Source organism: Crinia signifera, chromosome 1 (genome assembly GCF_055691185.1).
Source record: "Crinia signifera chromosome 1, ASM5569118v1, whole genome shotgun sequence".
NCBI lineage: Eukaryota > Metazoa > Chordata > Amphibia > Anura > Myobatrachidae > Crinia > Crinia signifera.
In genome coordinates, this window is record NC_139217.1 from 134,897,907 (window position 1) to 134,918,106 (window position 20,200).

Here is a 20,200-nt window from a genome sequence, read left to right on the forward strand (position 1 = left end):
TAAACTAAACAAAATTAAAACAGAAATACTACCAATAAATGTAGAACCAGCAGAATTAGAGTACTAAAAAAAAAAGCACAACTTCCAGTGGAAAACCAAATCTATAAAATACCTGGGAGTGAATCTGGTAGATAAAGAAAAAGACCTGATAGAATATAACTATACCCCACTCTTAAAACAACTGGAAAAAAAATTAAAAGACTGGACATATAGAGAGATTACATGGATGGGCAAAATAGCTATGATAAAAATGTTCTTGCCAAAAGTGCTGTATTTATTTAGAGCAATACCAAGAATACTCCCAAAATACTGGATAAACAGATTCAACGCAATAATAAATCGCTACATATGGAAAGATAAAAAGGCAAAGATAGCAAAAAAACACTTGGTAAGGCCAAAAATAAAACGAGGAGTAGCTCTCCCAGATCTACAAATGTATCAATATGCATGCATCCTGAACCAGATCCCAGAGGGAATAAAAAGAGGAGAAGAGAGACCATGAGTGAAGGTGGAAGAAGGAATGATGAAAGAGCTAGAGATAAAAGACCTGATATGGATGCCACCAAATATGAGAATAATACCTAAAGATAGTCCGAGATCAATTAAAGATACATTTAAAGTTTGGGATATATTCTTGAACATGCAAAAAGAACCTAAAAGGCTTTTTCATTACATAGAAATTCAAACAGTTATGAAACTTATGATCTCAAAATAGACACATGGATAGCTAGAGGAATAAAAACATTAGAAAATATAATGGGAGAACACGGACTTATCTCATTTGAACAGCTTAAAAAAAAAAACACGGGATACCGACAGCAGATTTTTATAAATATTTACAAATAAGAAGTTGGATAAATAAATATCAAATGAGAAAAGGGGAAGGGAATCAGCTACCTAACAATGTAATTAACAGAATGAGGGGAGGACAACAGATAGGTGGAATCACTTTTTGGTACAAAAATTTGATAAACTTCACGATGGAAAAGAAAACGATAGGACAGTTTAGGCCTAGAGATAGGAGAAGAGCAATGGGAAAAGGACTTTCTCGTCAGTGCATAAAATGACTAAATCGGTATCACATATAGAAAGATACATGAAATTACTGTATAGGACCTACTATACCCCAGAGCGAATAAACAAAATATGCCCGGCACAAATAAATATCTGCTGGAGATGCGGAGAAGGGAGTGCAGACTTAATACATATTTTTTGGAACTGCACTAAAGTAAGAGAAACATGGAGGGAGGTAGGAAAACTGATGTCACAGGTGTTAGGAGAGGAGGTGGACCTGACACCTGAGAGAGTACTACTTCATGTTAGCCCAAAAGACATGAAGCAAAAAAAATCCATATTTCCTAAACCAAGCCTTTGCAGCGACAAAGACAGCAATAGCTCAATATTGGAGACAAGATCAATTACCTCCCATATCAATGATAAAAGAGAAGATAAATTATGCTTTTAGAATGGAGACAAACGATGTCATAGAAGATATAAAATTAAGTAAAAAATGGGAGGTCTGGAAACAATATATAGAACGCGAAGGGGATACCTTTTGGGAAGCTATGATCAAAAAATAACACAAGTGACATGGAAAAAGTTAAGGTCCCGATAACCTAATCCCCCCTTTAAGTAACAAGAAAAAAGTCAACCATAGAGACCCTTCGGAAAGATACCAAACTCTGAACTGATATAATATAATCACAATGTATGTAAGTAGGGAGAATGCTAGATAACAGTTAGGTGAGAGATAACTTTATCTAGGTATAAAAGGTGAATGTGAGATGAAATATGTTTTATGTGTTATGTGAGAGATAACGATGTCATTACATGGTATGTCAAATGTTTTAATGTACAGATATGTCAAAAATGATCATATCTGATGTATGTTTATTAAAAAAAAAAATATGGCTTGAGATGGGAGTATAATTGTTCTAACATATTGATGTAATGTTGCACTGAGATTACTCATCAAAGATATTCAGCTTTACACATAGGGGGAAATTTACTAAAGGAAATTTGTAAAAAATAGGTGTATTTGTATCCAGAAATACACTCATTTTTGACATTTACTATCCCGAAAATACGGCAATTCGTATTCGTAATGATGTGCTATCAATACGAATACGAATTGCCGTATTTTCGGGATAGTAAATTTCAAAAATGAGTGTATTTCTGGATACAAATACACCTATTTTTTTACAAATTTCCTTTAGTAAATTTCCCCCATAGTGGTTGTTATGTGGTGACAGTTTACCAACAACCACTAATTCTGCCATGAATGTTTGGTTGGATCCAGAACATATTTTTGACATTCATGTATCACAACAATCACCACTATATATTGATCAGGTTCCAAATTCCTTGATACATGTTTATGAATGAATATAACTTTAATCCTGCAACAACACCAAAACCGTGTATTACAATTTCTTCACTACATGCAAAATTTAGAGTGTAACATATACGCCTGTTAAAACTTCAAAACTGTTTTGATTCCAACTAAAATCCATTTTGTCAGGAAATATATATATATACATATGTGTGTATACAGAATATGCAGTAGTCCAAAGAATCGTGAAAAGTAAACAGGCCACTATTATTTTTAAAAGTGTATTTTGTTTTATTTATTTTTTAACTGATGATATTGCTGGACTTTTTTTTTCTGATAATGGTGCTGTTTTTTTCACACCATTGTGGCATGCCGAATATGATCCAAAATGTTACTACCCACAGAACCTAAAATAATATGGATGCTAAACCTACAATTAGGATTGAAGAAGATCCAGAACAGAGGGGCAGAAGCTATCATATTGGTTGGTGGTCTTCACTAGAAATTTAGAAGGGAATTTTGGGGATTTGGTGCATTTTATAAAAATGTTGCATCATTCTGACTGGCTGGTACAGGCTGGAGGGTACAATGGCAGACAATGTGATTGGTCACTGTGAAGCATATTGGAGGTTAGTCAACAGAAATGGGACAGAGCAAGGCAGGAAATTGTGGCTCTAGGGGATATACAGAATCAATTTAAGAGAATAGACAATGTCATGACCAGAAGTTCACAAGGAGTAGTACCAAAGGATCAGATGAGGGGAATCATCAGACATACCAGATCAGAACACAGGACTACAGTGGAAGTTCTAAGAGGGCAGAGGCTGGAATTTTGGGTGTGAGCCTAATACTCTAGCTGGCTAAAGTGTCCAAAGATTCCTTTTTATAGGTAGGAGGCTTCAATTTGAATTAGAAGCAAAACCAAAATACAGGTGTCCGTCTGAACACATCACTACTTATGACAAGTAGAATAGAGAATGTTCTGATCAATCTTTCTTAAGGCCCATATACATGTAATGACAGGTGTCCCAGTGGCGTAGCTAAGTTTTGGGTGCCCCCCCGCCGTTAGGGGGGGGGGGGCCGCAACCCTGCCCATCACCCGCCGCCCAGCCACCCATGCAACCCCCCCCCAATCCCCGCAGCCTTACCTATCGCGCTGGTCCCGGTGGCTCCGTTCTTCTGCTGAGGACCAACTCAAAATGGCCGCCCTCATACAGCAGACAGTTTCAGAGAACTGTGTGCTATATGGGGGTGGCCATTTTGTGGTGGTCCTCAGCAGAAGAACAGAGCCGCCGGGGCCAGCGAGATAGGTAAATCTGCAGGGGATTGGGGGGGGGGGGTGTAACTATAGCACCGCAGCCCCCGGCGCCCCCACATTCACAGCGCCCCCACGCGGTGTCGGGGGCTGCGGTGCTATAGTTACGCCGCTAAGGTGTCCCATGCTGAGCAATGTGCACAGATCCCTCAGCAAACATCTCCGGCACACATGTGATGCACCAGTGATGTTTGCTGAGCGGTGTTTGCAGACCGGTGATTTTTTTGTGAAAACACTGGCAAACTCTCTAGAGTTTGCCTGCATGCAGTCATGATCTAGTCAGGCAATAGCGACACATTTCACCATTGCTAGGGGTATACAAGCGGAGCAATGTGTGCTTCTAGTCAGATTGCTTAGAAATAGCCTTGAAATCAGCCCATGTGTATGGTCCATTATATTGCAAACTGTATTTGCAAGGTTTTTTTTTTTTCAGTTTATGACAATTGTTCAAATTTCATAATTAACATTTATGTCTATAATTATGTATATGTCTTTTTATTTCCATACTTTTCCATTAAATTAAAATAAGTATAATTTCTAACGGAAAAAAAAAACAGATGTTAACTGCATATTCCAGGAACTACATTAAAACAGAATACTTTTCCAAGTTAAAAATCTGTTTGTTTCAGACATTTAATGATGTTTCTCACTTAAAGTACATGACTTACATCTGTAATAATTGTCAAAATTATTATTTGCAAGGAACGGGATTTAACTACAAACAACCTTGTGGGGATTGTTTCTTTTCCTCTATCCCATCTTAATTGGACAATTTTATGAGAGCTAATATTTGCAGTCTAATAATGCTTTCAGGGGAGCCAATTATGTGTTTTTTCCCCATCAATATTGCTACATTATGTACTTTTCTAAGGCCTTTGTACCTTGTTTGCTGTAAATATTGAGTTAGGGGATGCTCTTTTGGATTTAATATCTATAGCCTGACCATAACATCGACTGTTATTGCTACTTCTAGAAAGAGATTGTTATTTGTAAAAACATATTTAAAGGAAGATTACATTACCTTTACATAATAAAAGTACATTTAAATAAAAATATTGTTATAAAAAGAATATGCATATCATTAATTATATTGTATTTTTGCTCATAATGGCTAACAAAGATGTGCTTGTTAATATGTCAAAACAAATAATTGCATGTCTGTAGTGTTTTCTGCATTGTAAGCTTTCAAAGTAGATAACAATTTAGTAGCAAATGGACTATAGATAAATAACAACTCGAGTATTGTTGGAAATGTGTGTAAATTGATACAAATACTTTAACCCTTTGAGTGGCAAGTGAATTTGCCAAAATAGATGTGAAAAGCAGACATGCCTGCAATATTACTAAGTAGAATAATATCAATCATCACTCTAATGAATTAGCGTCAGTGTTATATTTTGTCATCAATTTTGATAACTATAACTATTGGTGGCAAGCAGGGCCGGCTCTACCACTGGGCAGCTTTAGGCAGCTGCCTAGGGCGCCGGGATTTAGGGGGGCGCCACCAAGTCTGCCTATAAAAAAATCAAGGATGTCTGTGAGGATCCTTGTTATACTTAATGCAGGTGGTTGCTGTGGAACCTCTACGACCTCACCTCCATACTTTCTCTTAAGGCATGCTTCCCAATTTTGCTGCCCTCTCTTCATGTACTCTGTTGTGGGTGGTGAAGGGGAGGGTGCTGGGGGCCTCCAGAGAAAGCAGGGGTCTTGCCCACCTACCTGAGGGGCTGGGAGGACCACTAAATTTTGGCAGGCTCCATGCCATTCCAGAATGTTAGGCAAGTGTGCATTAAGAGGTTGGAAAATGGTTATTGGTGGCAGTATGGGGGGGGTGGGGCAGTAGGTTGAAGTTTTGCCTAGGGTGCTGAGAAGACTTCCACCGGCCCTGGTGGCAAGGAAAAAGGGTACTTATGAGTTATCCGGGCGCCCGATTTCTAAATCGGGTCGGATCGGGCACATCGCATCGCATCGCATGCGACCATCGGATGCGATGCGATGCGATGACCCGATTTTTCCATAGGAATCAATGTTAAAATGGACAGAGTCCATTTTAACATGGAATTCAATGGGAAAAAGGGGTCCTTTTCATACCCCTACTATCCAAGTGGGCATGGAGTTGGATATAAACCTGTGGCGAGCGTAGCGAGCCACCGAGCCCGAAGCGTGGCGAGCGTAGCGAGCCCCGCGAGGGGACATAGAATACCGTCCCCTCGCGGGTCGCACTTCGCTCGCCACGCTCGCTTCGCTCGCCACGCTTCGGGCTCGGTGGCTCGCTACGCTCGCCACAGGTTTATATCCAACTCCATGCCCACTTGGATAGTAGGGGTATGAAGAGGACCCCTTTTTCCCATTGAATTCCATGTTAAAATGGACTCTGTCCATTTTAACATTGATTCCTATGGAAAAATCGGGTCATCGCATCCGATGGTCGCATGCGATGCGATGCGATGCGATATCGCATCGCATCGCATCGCATCTGATTGTATGCCTTAACTTAAGGCATACAATCAAAAAATCGGGCGCCCAGATAACTCATAAGTACCGGAAAAAGTAAGTAGATCAGACTCCTTAACGTCTGCCTCCCAGCAATCCAGCAATGTACTTCTATATACTGTACCAAAAATGTGATTGCAATAATTTCCACCTACATCGTTTAGTCATGCCTGATGGATAACCCATCTATAAGATTGTTCTAGATAACCCCAATTTATAGACTATACCAGCCAATGTATCTTAGACCATTGCTTATTTCTGATCTATTCACTCCTGGATCCATTAAACAAAACAAAACAAAACTTGAGAGAGTGAGGGAGGAGATGTTTTAAAGAAGAGATCACAATCAAGGTTACAGTTCTGTTGTTTTATCATGCAGACAGTTTGGCTGTAGTTGTCAGGTACCATACTGGGTTGCTAAAGCAGCCACATTGAGAAAAGCAGTTTTTTTCCTCATACTAGATGGAGATAGCATGAGAAGTGTTTGTGGTATAGCCATTGGCCTGTCCATTAATATGTCTATTGCATGGCTCAGGACCATGTGCAGTCCATGTCATGGGGGAGCAGGGTGGTCACCTTTTTTAACACAGTTCCTGTACTGTTTGAAGGGCACCGATGCCACTGGGTTATCTAATGACTCAGGCCAGCAGAATTGTGATTCTTCCCATCCTGCTGGGTTTGGCACTCTGTGTCAAGGTGGGGCTCATTTTCTAATAAAGGGCCAGATGCTTTAAAAAGTGATGAAGGGTAATAAACAGCAAGCCAATCAGCTCCTAACTGCCATGCCAAAGGCTGGGTTTGAAAAATGCAGATAGGATCTGATTGATTGGTTGGTTGTTTATCACTGTTCACTTTACCTCTTGCTAGGCATTCTCATGCAAATGCCCTGATGACGTGGGTGTAGTGGCGGCCAGCTGACATCATTGAATGTCAGCTGTCCACCCACTACTTCCTGAGCATCCACATATATGTAGGTGACTTGAGAGACTCCTTTATATGCGCGCACCCCCGCCATAATTCAATGGTCGCCACCCACCATTTAATGATGTGAGTGTTCCCCCGCCACCTGCAAATAGATGTTTATGTTAAACATCCATTCACAGCCAGTTCATGCAAACACATGCTGCGAGGGGACGGACGGCCCGGAATTTGCCGGGCGACATTTGGTGGACTCGCAAGGCTGCATATTCAGCCTTGCGAATCCACCAGAATAACCCCCATAGTTCTGTGCTTAGAATTTCCTTTTATGCAGTAGGAATGAGATTTAAATCTCACGTCAAATGATGTAGCATTTGGTGATATTTTTTCTCTGAATTTTAGACAGAATAGGGTTGCCGATCCTGTGGAGTTGCTACTGGACCTGGTAAGTGAGTGTCTGATTTTGGCATACTGATTTTAGTAGCATGAATATCCTGAGGCCTTGACCTCTTCAGGGTCATATCCTTTCCAATCATACTCTTACATACTCTTGATCAGTGCTGGGCAATTGCGGCCCTCCAGATGTTGATGAACTACACATCCCAGCATGCCTTGCATCAGTTTAAGAATGGCCACATAGCAAAACTAATGCAAAGCATCCTGGGATGTGTAGTTCATCAACATCTGGAGGGCCACAATTGCCCAGCCCTGCTCTTGATGATCCACTAAAAAGAAAGGTGGAGGGCTGCTAAATGTTGAGAATGAATTGAGAACCAGGGGTTCAAAAAAGGGAAACATTGACCACTTTAGGTATATTAAGTTTGTCACGAACTTTTAACAGAATAACACAGGATGGTGCCAATTTTATGACAGGAAGCTTGTATTGTAGATACCAAGATTATGGTGGGTGAACTCAGACCATGTTAATAAGTAGACCCAGTCATCAGGGTTGGCATGTAAATGTAAATTCAGAAAAACTTCTACAAATATTGATTTAAGTGCATTGGCTATCCAGTACTCTGAGTGGTAAAGGTGGAATAAAAATTGAGATTTACATCAATGTAAATTACATATTAACACTAACATATTGCTCTCCAGAAATTAGAAGTAAATTCTACCACTTAATTAGAAACAATGTCTTTGGGGAACCCGTGTAGCCTGAAACTTTCCCTAATTAATACCTCTGCAATTTTTAGGTATTATGTAAACCCTTTCCTCTGTCACCATTACCCAGATTAAATTGAAGCCTTGACAGGCTTGGCAAATCCATAACAATTCCATGGAGATGTGGGTTTGAAGGCAATTGGGCACCAATAGTGGATGTAGGGACATTGTGTAAGAAGAAGGCTGCTGTGTAATATTATGTTGGGCACAGATAGGACAAACTGCCACAAAATCATGCACAACTTAATGAATTATTGGTCATTAATAATCCCTGAGAATTATTACCAAGGTTCTCTTCACTGCTGCAGGGCTAATGATACATGATGAATGCACCCACTGAAGTAGCTTTGCATGAAGTTCAATTACCTGAGACAAAGGGTAAATTTACTTAGATGTGTATTCTACTTCACATGTGATGTGGCTATGGGCAACCAATCAGATCCTGTCTACTATTTTCTAGAGCAGGCATTCCTAGCCACAGTCCTCAAGGCACACCAACAGTGCAGGTTTTAGTGATATCCAGGCTTCAGCACAGATGGTTTAATCAGAATTCCTCGGCTACTAATTAAGTCACCTGTGCTCAAGCCTGGATATCACTAAAACCAGGGCTGTTTCTACAGGCGGACAAGCAGTGCAGCAGCCCGGGGCGCCGCACGGCTTGTCCACCTCTGTTAAACAGCAGGGGCACCAGGCCAGCAGCTGAGCCCCCCCCCAACGCTGCCGCCACCTCCAAGTTCCTCGGCTCCCCCTCTAGTCTCCCCATCCGCAACGAACAGGAGCGAGATGATTTCCCAGAGGAGGGGAGGGGAGCGTGTCTCTCCTTCCCCTCGCTCACTGTGTCATTGGGCTGTCAGCCAATCAGAGGAGCTCACGGGCTGGCAGCCAATCAGGAGCCAGCCCGCGAGGTATGAATGGCTGATGGCTCAGGGACACAGTGTGTGAAAGCAACAGCACCAGCGGGCAGCAGCGGTGGACTGGAGGGGGAGACCCAGAGAGACAGTGAGTTGTGCTGCTGGCACTTTGGGGGCATGTGTGGCACTGTGGGGGCATATTTGGCACTGTGGGGGCATATATGTGGCACTTTGGGGGCATATCTGGCACTGTAGGGGCATATTTCTGGCACTGTAGGGGTATATGTGTGGCACTGGGGACATATCTGTGGCACTAGGGGCATATTTGGCACTGTGGGGGCATATATATGTGGCACTATGGGGGTATATCTGGCACTGTGGGGGCATATGTGTGGCACTGTGGGGGCATATCTGGCACTGGGGACATGTCTGTGGCACTAGGGGCATTTTTGGCACTGTGGGGGCATATATATGTGGCTCTGTGGGGGCATATATGTGTGGCACTGTGGGGGCATATGTGTGGCACTGTGGGGGCATATCTGCCACTGGGGCAGTGGCATTGTGGGAGCATATCTGCCACTGTGGGGGCATATTAGTAAACGGCATGAGTTGTGTGGCAGCGGTGTGTGGGGCATAATGTGTAGTAGGCATTACGGTGTGGGGAGTATTGTGTAATTGCCATCACAGTGTGGGGTGTAACGGGCATCATAATGTGTAATTGTCATCACAGTGTGTGGCGTAATGTGTAATTGTCATCATGGTGTGCGACAATGTGTAATTGTCATCACGGTGTGCGGTGTCATGTGTAATTGGCATCACGGATAAATAGTGTATAATGATTCAAGTAGCCTGTCATTGTTTGGCTTTGATCTGTGTACTAGGTCACTGTGTGGGCCTTTATATTTTTATGTTACTGTGTGGCCTTCAGCCTGCCAACTAAATTGCGGGAGGACAATGACAATTCCTGTGGTAATCAATGTTGCAAAGGTGAGATGTAAGGTAATTGTTTTCCTGCTAGACCACGCCCTTATATTAAGCCACACCCCATTTAAAAAAAATAAACCACGCCCCCTATTTAGCCCTGCCTTGGGAGCTAAATTGTCTAGAAGCGGCCCTGACTAAAACCTGCACTGTTAAGCTGGTTTCACATTGCAAAAACCTGCTTTCAACCCATTTTTGTAAACGTGTCTTAAAACGGGTCAAAAGTCAGTTAAACCCCTTTCATATTGCATGTTGTAAAGGTATATTGCAGTTTAAATACCATTTTTGTACATTCAGATTCAACCCGTTTCACCCATAGAAAGACATAAAATTTAATTTTAAATGTTTTTTTCCTGCTAGTGGGCAGGGATCATGTGTGGTTATCACTTGTAGCAAATACCATTTCTGAGCTGTTCAGACTGCAAGAAAAATTACTCACGTTTGAAAATACCGGTATTCTGTAACCAGTAAAATGACAATGGAGCTTTCACACTGCAGCTATTCCCGTTTTAAAATGGTAAAAAAACGGCAATATACCGTGTCGAAGCTGCAATGTGAAGCTGGTTTCAGTGTACCTTGACGACCGTGGTTGGGAATGCCTGTTCTAGAGGGTGCTACATAAATAAGTAGATTCTGATTGGTTGCCCATAGCAACATCACATGTGAAGTAGAATACACATCTTAGTAAATTTCCCACAAAGTGTCAGTTTTAATGTTTTTGCTTCCTGGGTGCTTAATTATGACCAGATTGAAGCAATCAAAGAACCATGACCATATGGACTGATGGCAATTCAAGCAGTGAGCTGCTTTAAGGTACTTAAGACTGCTTGTATGTGAAACACACACAGATATCAGGTCACCCAGAAATATTGGCAGTCCTTTAGATACCAGCTGCTCATTAATATGCTCAGAATGTCCTTGCAAAAATGTGGTAACCAGGGCTTCAGAGATTAAAAATAATCAAGGGGTTTGTACTGCAACACATATTGCTGTATCTGTTATGCACTATGGCAGTGGTTCCCAAATTGTGTGCATTGCAGTACAAATTTGTTTGGAAAATGGGCAAACCATGTGCACTGCAGGTGGGGCAGATGTAACATGTGCAGAGAGAGTTAAATTTAGGTGGGGTGTATTGAAACTGAAATCTAAATTGCAATGTAAAAATAATGCAGTCAGTATTTACCCTGCACAGAAACAAAACAACTCACACAAATCTAACTCTGTACATTTTACATCTACCCCACCTGCAGTGCACATGGTTTGCCCATTTTCCAAACAAATTTCTACTGCAATCAGATCTGAATAAAGGCATTTGTGTGAAACCACTTTTTACCAAATCCTGACAATATTTGTCAAATTCACTATATTAGTTGTTAGACTTAATAAGGTATAGACAACGACATTAACCATTGAGGCACCTCCTTCCTGCTACAACATTTGCAGTGAGTTCATGCAGATTAGTTATCAAAATCTAAAAAAAATCCTGTAAAACAATAACAAGTGGTCCAGAATCAACTACTGACAGCACACATACAGACAGTAGATCTCAGAAAATGCAGTCTCCATTGCCAACTCCGTCATAATCAATTTTCCACTTTAATAATTGGATAATGATTGGAGCTACTGCATGAATCTAATTTGCAAATCTTAATTAAATAATCTCCTATCCAGGATGTATTCAATTTTACCAAAGCAGTAATTCCTCACCTGTATCAGAATGTTTAAAAATATATATATTCTTGGCCTAGAAAATGTCATTGTACCAACTATCCACTTAACTACAGATATGTTTATAAGTGGCACAAACTAAATATTACATGACTCTAACAGTCCACTGGATTAGTGTTTTCTTTAAGTTATACTTTCCTGGGCTGTACTATATTAAGATACTGTTAATGAACTTCTGGTTTGTAATACTCTGTTCTGTTCTCTGACTTATTTTTCTTTATACAGCATTTATAACTTTTAGTCAGGGCTATTCTTGTGCAGGCTCCAGCAGGAACTGTGGCCCTTATTCTAGCTCACTCTTTCTGACAAAATATTTCTTAGATGGACAAAACCATGAGCACTGCAGGTGAGGCAGGTGTTACTTGTGCAGAGATAATTAGATTTGGGAGGGGTTTTACATCTGCCTCACCTGCAGTGCACATGGTTTTGTCCATCTAAGAAATATTTTGTCAGAAAGAGTGAGCTAGAATAAGGGCCACACTTCCTGCTAGAGCCTGCACAAAAATAGCCCTGCTTTTAGTAATCAACAATTCAATGCTTTATCTTTCTTCCACTACATGTTTGCAATGCCTATGCTTCTAATTAACTTTATGTATAGTTATAATCAATAGTATAATTAGTCAACCACAGGGCCGGTGCAAGGCACCGGAACGCCCCAGGCGAGTCGGGGTGGGTGCGCCCCGGTGCCGGGGGGGGGGTGTGTACCTGTCCTGCGGCTGTGTTTATCAAGCTTGCGGCGGTGGCAGCGGGGGGTCCCTGCAGTCAAGAAATAATGAGCGCTATCCGCCTGGCTACGCGGAAGCGCTTCTGTTGTGAAAACACTGGCCGCACGGCACACGCTGATTGGCTGAGATTCAGTGCTTCCACAACAGAAGCGCTTCCGCGTAGCCAGGCGGATAGCGCTCGTTATTTCTTGACTGCAGGGACCCCCCGCTGCCGCTGCCGCCGCAAGCTTGATATGCACAGCCGCAGGACAGGTACCCCCGCGGCACGGGGTGGGGGGCGAAATGCCACCCTCCAGTGGCCGGCGCCCCAGGCAAATGCCTAGATTTGCCTAGTGGTGGTGCCGGCCCTGGTCAACCATATATATATATGTTTAACATTACTTTATAGTTATTACTATTAGTGTATTCTATCAATCAAATACTATAATTATTTGTATTGGCTGATGGGGTCCCAGAGCAAAATAGTTTAAGGACCACTGTTCTATAGGGTCATATAGTTTATTAATCTGCCACCTTGTCTGTCGCTACTGTGCACCTATCATCTATATATATATATATATATATATATATATATATATATATATATATATATATATATATATACACAAACACAGGGGACAGGGGGCCCAGCACTCACTACAACAAACTAACTCACCTTAACATTCAAATGATCAATTAAATAAATAATGGGGTTTTAGTTCATGAATTGATCAATGCATTTAAGCTTGCAGCCCATCGCCAAGGGACCCCATTTCACTGCAAGTCCTACACTAACAACCAATCTCACCAGTTTTCACCAGTTGTTAGTGTAGGACTTGCACTACTTGCCCGGGAATTGCTTTTATTTCCATTAAAAAACACTTTTAATGCACTATAGAGTGCACCTCTCTTTTCTCTTTTTGTTGTATATATATATATATATATATATATATATATATATATATATATATATATATATATATATATACAGATAAAACGCCTGTTTTGGCATTTATAACAGTACTAGTTTAGTAATTTGAGTTTGGTATATCAACTTGACATAAGACAGAGGTCCTGGCCACTCCAATAGGCAACCCAGACCATTTGCCATCCCTCTCTGAAGTTCTCATCTAAATCCATTCAGTGGTAGGCCCTGAACATACTCCCCATGCCCATGGTGTGCCCAGCACACACCTCTCTGTGGTCGACTCCTGGATCAAACCCCTCTGTTATACATTATCTTGCTTCCCTAACCCACTTTGTGTAGCGGTTGGACCCCTTTCTGGCCCCCTGGGATCCCCACGGGGTTGAGATTGGAGGTCTTAATGTCCGTGAACCTAATCTGAACCCAATCAGGCCACCTCGCATTGGTTTCACAATTACAAATGCATACTGAAAAAACAAACATACAAATAATAGACAACAATTATGTAAGAGATCATTGCACTGGGGACCCTGCTCCTCTCACTATATAACTGTCATTATGTGGCTTCCTGTTACATCCATTCCCCTCATCAAATCATGTTACTGCCCCTGTCATGTGCAGCCCTGTCCTCACTGACATATCTCTCATCTCCTGATATACTATGTGTTGCTGCTATGCGACGGTGCTCCTCCCACTGTATAACTCTCATTGTGTGGCTTCCTGCTACCTCCATTTTCCTCCTCAAATCATGTCACTGCCACTGTAGCATGCAGCCCTGTCCTCACTGACATATCATGCATCTCCTGTTATAGTGCTGCTGGAGACCCTGCCCCTTCCACTATTTAACTCTCAGTCTGTGGCTTTCTGTTCCCCTCTTTAGCAATGCTCAGGTTTTTTTTCAGGAAAGGAAATTTCAAAATGCGTTCAGCAGTTCCTGAGTTGTACAAAATAACACATTTCCAGAAGGTTCTATAAAGTTATATTTGTTGTATTTTACTAAACTTGGGCTTTAATGTCAACAGGTTAGCAACCCTGAAAACTATGAATTTGACACTAATGTTGGTGATAATTATTTTTTACCCCATCTCACCCTCCATGGTAATGGGGGGTTAACTTGGACTAAAACAACATTGGGAATGTCAGTATTTATCTCAGTGAACCCAAAAAACCATGGATGCAACAGTAATATTGCTCCCACAGTATTTTTTTCAGATTGTAAATCATATGTGTACCAGGTTTGGTGTAAATTGCCCCAGGCAATGCAGAGTTATGCAACATACATACATACATACATACATACATACATACATACATACATACAACCATTTTTATCAATATACTGTAGATTACTGGCATTATCGGAAATAGAAAATTTGGGAGAGACTACTAATCCAATTGATCCCTTAGCTTTTCTAACAGTATGACAATGATATGTATCTTAGTAAAGTCTGTGATACAGATTGTACAGTAGCTTGTATGTGAATGAGTTGCCATTTTGTGTTACATATTGCTGCCGAAGGCAATAAACCCACCTAGTGGGCTGTCAGTCATGTAATCTTGAGTTTGACCATGTACCAAGTTTCCAGTAGGTAAAATAAAAATTAGTATGCCAATAAAAATTATTTTTAATGTCCTGATACAGGCAAGGATTTTCTTTTTGAATACAATGGAACCAATATGTAATTTGATAGTGGGGACACAGCACCACAGTTACAGTAACTGTTTAAATGCAAATCATTAATGGTCGATTTTGGCTTCAGATTTAACACTTGCACAGCCATCATGGCTTCAGTAAACCGCTGTGCAACTGGATAACAGCGTTCATACTTGCTTCCTTCTACAAAGGAAAGTTTTACAGGACATTGTTGTTTGAAACTACTAGTAGTATTTTTGGTCCCCCGTCTGGGATAACGAATAACCCCACAAAACAGCAGCAGGCCCAGAGATCCAGGATTCTTATGAGGAATAATGTGTTGGGGAGGAAGCAATTAGCTCTAGCAAATTGGCTACAAAATAACTACAGATATATTTTTGGTTAGTACCCACGGGTACTAACCAAAAATATATCTATGTTTATGACATACTGGTCTCGACACCAGCCTCTGGTACCCAGCACGGAGATATTTGCGTCTTGATAGGTGTATGTGTATTTGACTGTTAAATTGTATTTCATTTTGTGATCACACTACTGGTTAAACACATATAGAAGGTAAACATTAGACATAACACTTGGTTAGCATGTCAACCTTCAGTCTGAAAAACGAATTGAGTACTCGTCGAAAGATAAACGACGACTTAAATACAATATTTTCCACTGACCCAATACCTAGAGAACCGGAAAATACATGGGAGGATGATTTCAGAAAACTAAGGAGCATCTTGCAAAAACAATTGAGAACCAGCTGGGACCTCACGACATTGGAAAATTATCAAAAAAACTAAATTTATCCCAGAGGCTTACGTCCAAAAGTCTTCCCAGCATTTCCACTCGCCACAGAGACACTGAAAACTGAATGGGAGACCTGTCTCCTTAAGTGCTCACATGAGTTGACAAATATCCTCCTCAAACACGATCATCTGGAGGAGTGTGAAAAAGAAATAGACACACTAAGCCAAAAATTGGAGAAATGGGAGAAGGATACTACATTTCAGAGGGAATTTGAGCAAAATAAAAAAGACCTTCCTCGCCATTCAGCACCTAACCTGCACCCCTGATACAACAGAGAAGCTGCACGCACGCAGGCTAATTTATCTGTATTAACACACCGACGCAGCCCTTAGCGCTGGACACCAGCCGCCCGGCTCTCACCTCAGCTGACTTTTGTCCAATACCCGGCGTATGGGCCAACAATCAGTACTTTGCTACTGATTACGCTGGTGACACACTCTCCATCACCCGGTATTAACAGCCCAATCTCTGCTACTACAAAACCAGCACGCAGCTATCAGCTTTTTTGAAGCGCTGACAGTACAAGCAAAACAGCGCTGACTCAAACGGCTTCTGTTATCCGGTGTCTGCAACCCGACTCCTGTAACCTATTATTGATCGACATCCCCCAGTCCACAGAGGTAGACATCAGAAGAGGATATCGATCCTATGATCACTGCGCAGACAGATAAGAAATTATATTGCTATTTTTAAGTACCCTATAAATTGTATTTTTCTCTCTTCTGTCTGTCCTAAAATCCTCTCTCACTCATATAGCCAGCCAGTAGATCACTGCACTGCTATCCAGCAACAGTTTTTTCCAGACTGGTGTGTATGAGTAACAGAGGGATTCTTTATTGGCCCAAACTATACCTCTGACCTGATGCTTAATATCTCTCTCTCCCTCCTTCCCCTCTTGGGCATCCACTGATGCAAGATGTCCTTCAGAGGAGGTGGTGTTTGAGAGACGCACAGGCACTTTCTATATATAAATCAAGTGTTTCTTAAAATTTATTTTTGTGATTAATATTCAACACAAATCACATTGGTACTTTATCACCTCCAGTGAATCACTTTATCTCTCTCTGCTTATCTCCATCTTCTCTCATTCGTGGACACGGTCCGGGTTCTAGCTGCACTTCTGTAATAGGTAACAGCAGATCCCGTGAGACCAAGAACGTGAACAGCAGAAATATTTGTATCTATCTCTCCTGGCCAATTTTCAGGTTGCAAATTATCTCTCCCCTGTTCTCTCATCCATCACCCGCTATTTAAATAATATGGTGATCGGACAGCAGAAACAGGGTGAGCACTAAGAAATTGAAGCCGTCTATACTTGCATTTCATGTTTCCTTCTCTATACAAAAGAGATTTACACTCTCTTTTGCTGGCACAGGAAGCCAATAGTGGAATGTCTATCTCCTAGCTAAATTGTAACATACTTGCCCATAGAGAAGAGCATTGTCTCTGTTTTCTCTTGTAGAAAGAACTGTTACATTTGTTGCGTGCAGCACTGATATGAACATTGGTGCAATTAAGCCAGTTATTTTTGACATATTACCCGAATTCTCTCTGTTATAATCAGGGGTGCAGAATTTTGCTTTTTAGATTAATGTTGGTTTGTTTATATGTTTTGTATGTAATGTAATTTGTGCTTATCACGTCTTGATAGCATTTATTATCCTATGATCACAATTCTTCTTAATTAGAAACCAATTAAAAGCTAAGTTTTAATAATCCAATCATTTAAAAACAGTCACTTAGAGTACACATACCTTATAACATCTACCAAGCGTGCCCCCAAAAACAAGTCTTCTTTTCTTTCCTCTACATGTGTAATACAAAATAACTACCTCTGATCATAAATGAGGAGATGAATGCTAAAAGTTTTGGCAGAGGAGATTGCATGTGCTGCAATCTAGCTAACATGAGTTATTTAATTAAAGTTAGTGAATCATTGGCTATTACCATTGCTCTTTGACCCTAGTCAGTTGACTATTGCATTCATGCTCTTATCTGGTTAAAAATGTGTTAGAATTATGGGTACTCTTTACCTAGAAGGACGCCCATCTCGGCCATCTCGGGCATTGAATGCACTAAAAAATCGGGTGCGATGCGACCGACGAGATGCCCGAGATTTCCCATAGGGAACAATGTTAAATGTCTCAATTGACCCAATTTTCCTATTCAATGCCTCAATTGACCCGATTTTTCCATAGGAAACAATGTTAAATGGCCCACAGAGTCCAAATAGGCACCCTGAAGTGTGAAATGGCCACCCCAATTGTTAACGCCACCCCACGATCAACGTCAACCCGAAGCGTGGCGAGCGGCGGCGGTACACGTCCTACGACCTTTTCATACCCCCACTATCCACGTCGGCGTGGAGTTGAGAATAGAATAGTGTGGCGAGCGCAGCGAGCCACCGAGCCCGAAGCATGGCAAACGCAGGGAGCCCCGCGAGGGGACGCGGATACCTTCACAGGTATCCGCGTCCCCTCGCGGGCTTCACAGCTGTCCGCGTCCCCTCGCTGCGCTCGCCACACTATTCTATTCTCAACTCCACGCCGACGTGGATAGTGGGGGTATGAAAAGGTCGTAGGACGCATACCGCTGCCCCTTGCGGGCTCGCTGCGCTCGCCACGCTTCGGGTTGACGTTGATCGTGGGGTGGCGTTAACAATTGGGGTGGCCATTTCACACTTCAGGGTGCCTATTTGGCCTCTGTGGGCCATTTAACATTGTTTCCTATGGAAAAATCGGGTCAATTGAGGCATTGAACAGGAAAATTGGGTCAATTGAGACATTTAACATTGTTCCCTATGGGAAATCGCGGGCATCGCGTCGGTCGCATCGCACCCGATTTTTTAGTGCATTCAATGCCCGAGATGGCCGAGATTTTTTACTAACGATGCCCACGATCAAAATCGTGGGCGCCGTTCTAAGTAAAGAGTACCAAATTATGTTGTTACATGACATGGTAGGTTAACTATGCCACTTTTCCACAGTAAAATAAATGTATGCTCTCTCTGCAAATTACATTAACGTAAGGATGTGCCTAGATGTTTAATGTCCCTACCTCTACCAACTTTGGCCATACAGATGCCTTCACAAATGTCAGGGTTTTTTGTAAAAAATAATTCCATACCTAAGAGGTGGCTTTTTGGACTTATGCATAGGAATCACAATGGCTTTCTTTTTATGATGAGCAAGAACTGCTGCCACTGGTTGCTGACTTACAGTACACAAATAACATCCTTATTAGCATTAGTGCACAAGTATGACACTCATCCTTTGCACTTCCGCACTAGCATCCTCAACTCTATTCATCACAATCTTTGCTTATGCTGCTTTTCCCCTAATTTACAGTTGGTACAGAAATGGCAGAAGAAGGATTCCCTATGAGTTTATTTGTCAGATTCACATAGCTGATGTGGATGGACGTTCCTCAGGAAATTAAGAAAACACAGATTAATCTTTAGCTTTAGTTTTTTTTTTTTATTTGGGCATTGACTTGTCTGTTTTAAAGGTGATACCTCTACCTTTTTTCTTTAACATTGTGAAATATTTAGATTTCCAGTGCCTTTTCTTACACTTTCAGCCTTCTGTATCATCTTTAGAGGATGATATATAGTACAGTCATAACTGGCAGCTGCCACTGCACTCCTGTTCCTGCATTTCTATTGACTTATTCATAATAATTCAAAGCACTATTATTAACAATAATGGTGGCACCTATTGTACATTATATTATAAGTACACTGCCTTAACAACTCAAGAAATATTTATTTTTTATGATTTCCTAACATTGCAGAATTGCAGCCTAGAGACCTTCACTGATGACACAGAGTCTCATGGTTACCCTGCATACCATTTTCCAGAATTAGTAATAGTCACACTTACCCATAATCACACTACAAAAACCCACAGTCCATTTTTGAATTTGGCCCCTTGTTGGAGTACTGGCGGTTGGGATTTCATTGTTGGTAAAATGACCATTGGAATCCTGACTATCTGGCCATCATCACACCACATTATCCAACTGCCCTTAATCACAGTTACAGTAGCTCTTTACTAACCCCTTCACTGGTAATCCCGAGAATTTTCCAGGGTATGCCTTAATGACCAGACTGGCAAGCTTGGAAAATTTTCAGGATTCCAAGTGTTTAGCATCGGGCAGTGCTGCTGAGTTCATTGCTGAACTCAGCTTGTTTCAGTGCTGCCCAGTTCGCTCTCCCCCACTGCGTCTCTGGCTCACCCCCCTGGCTGTTCTATTACAGCCTGCGGCGCTGGCTTCTGGCAAACTGGGTTGCCACAGGCAGAACGGGGCTCCGGGCTGCAGGGCCGGGCAGTGGCTGATTA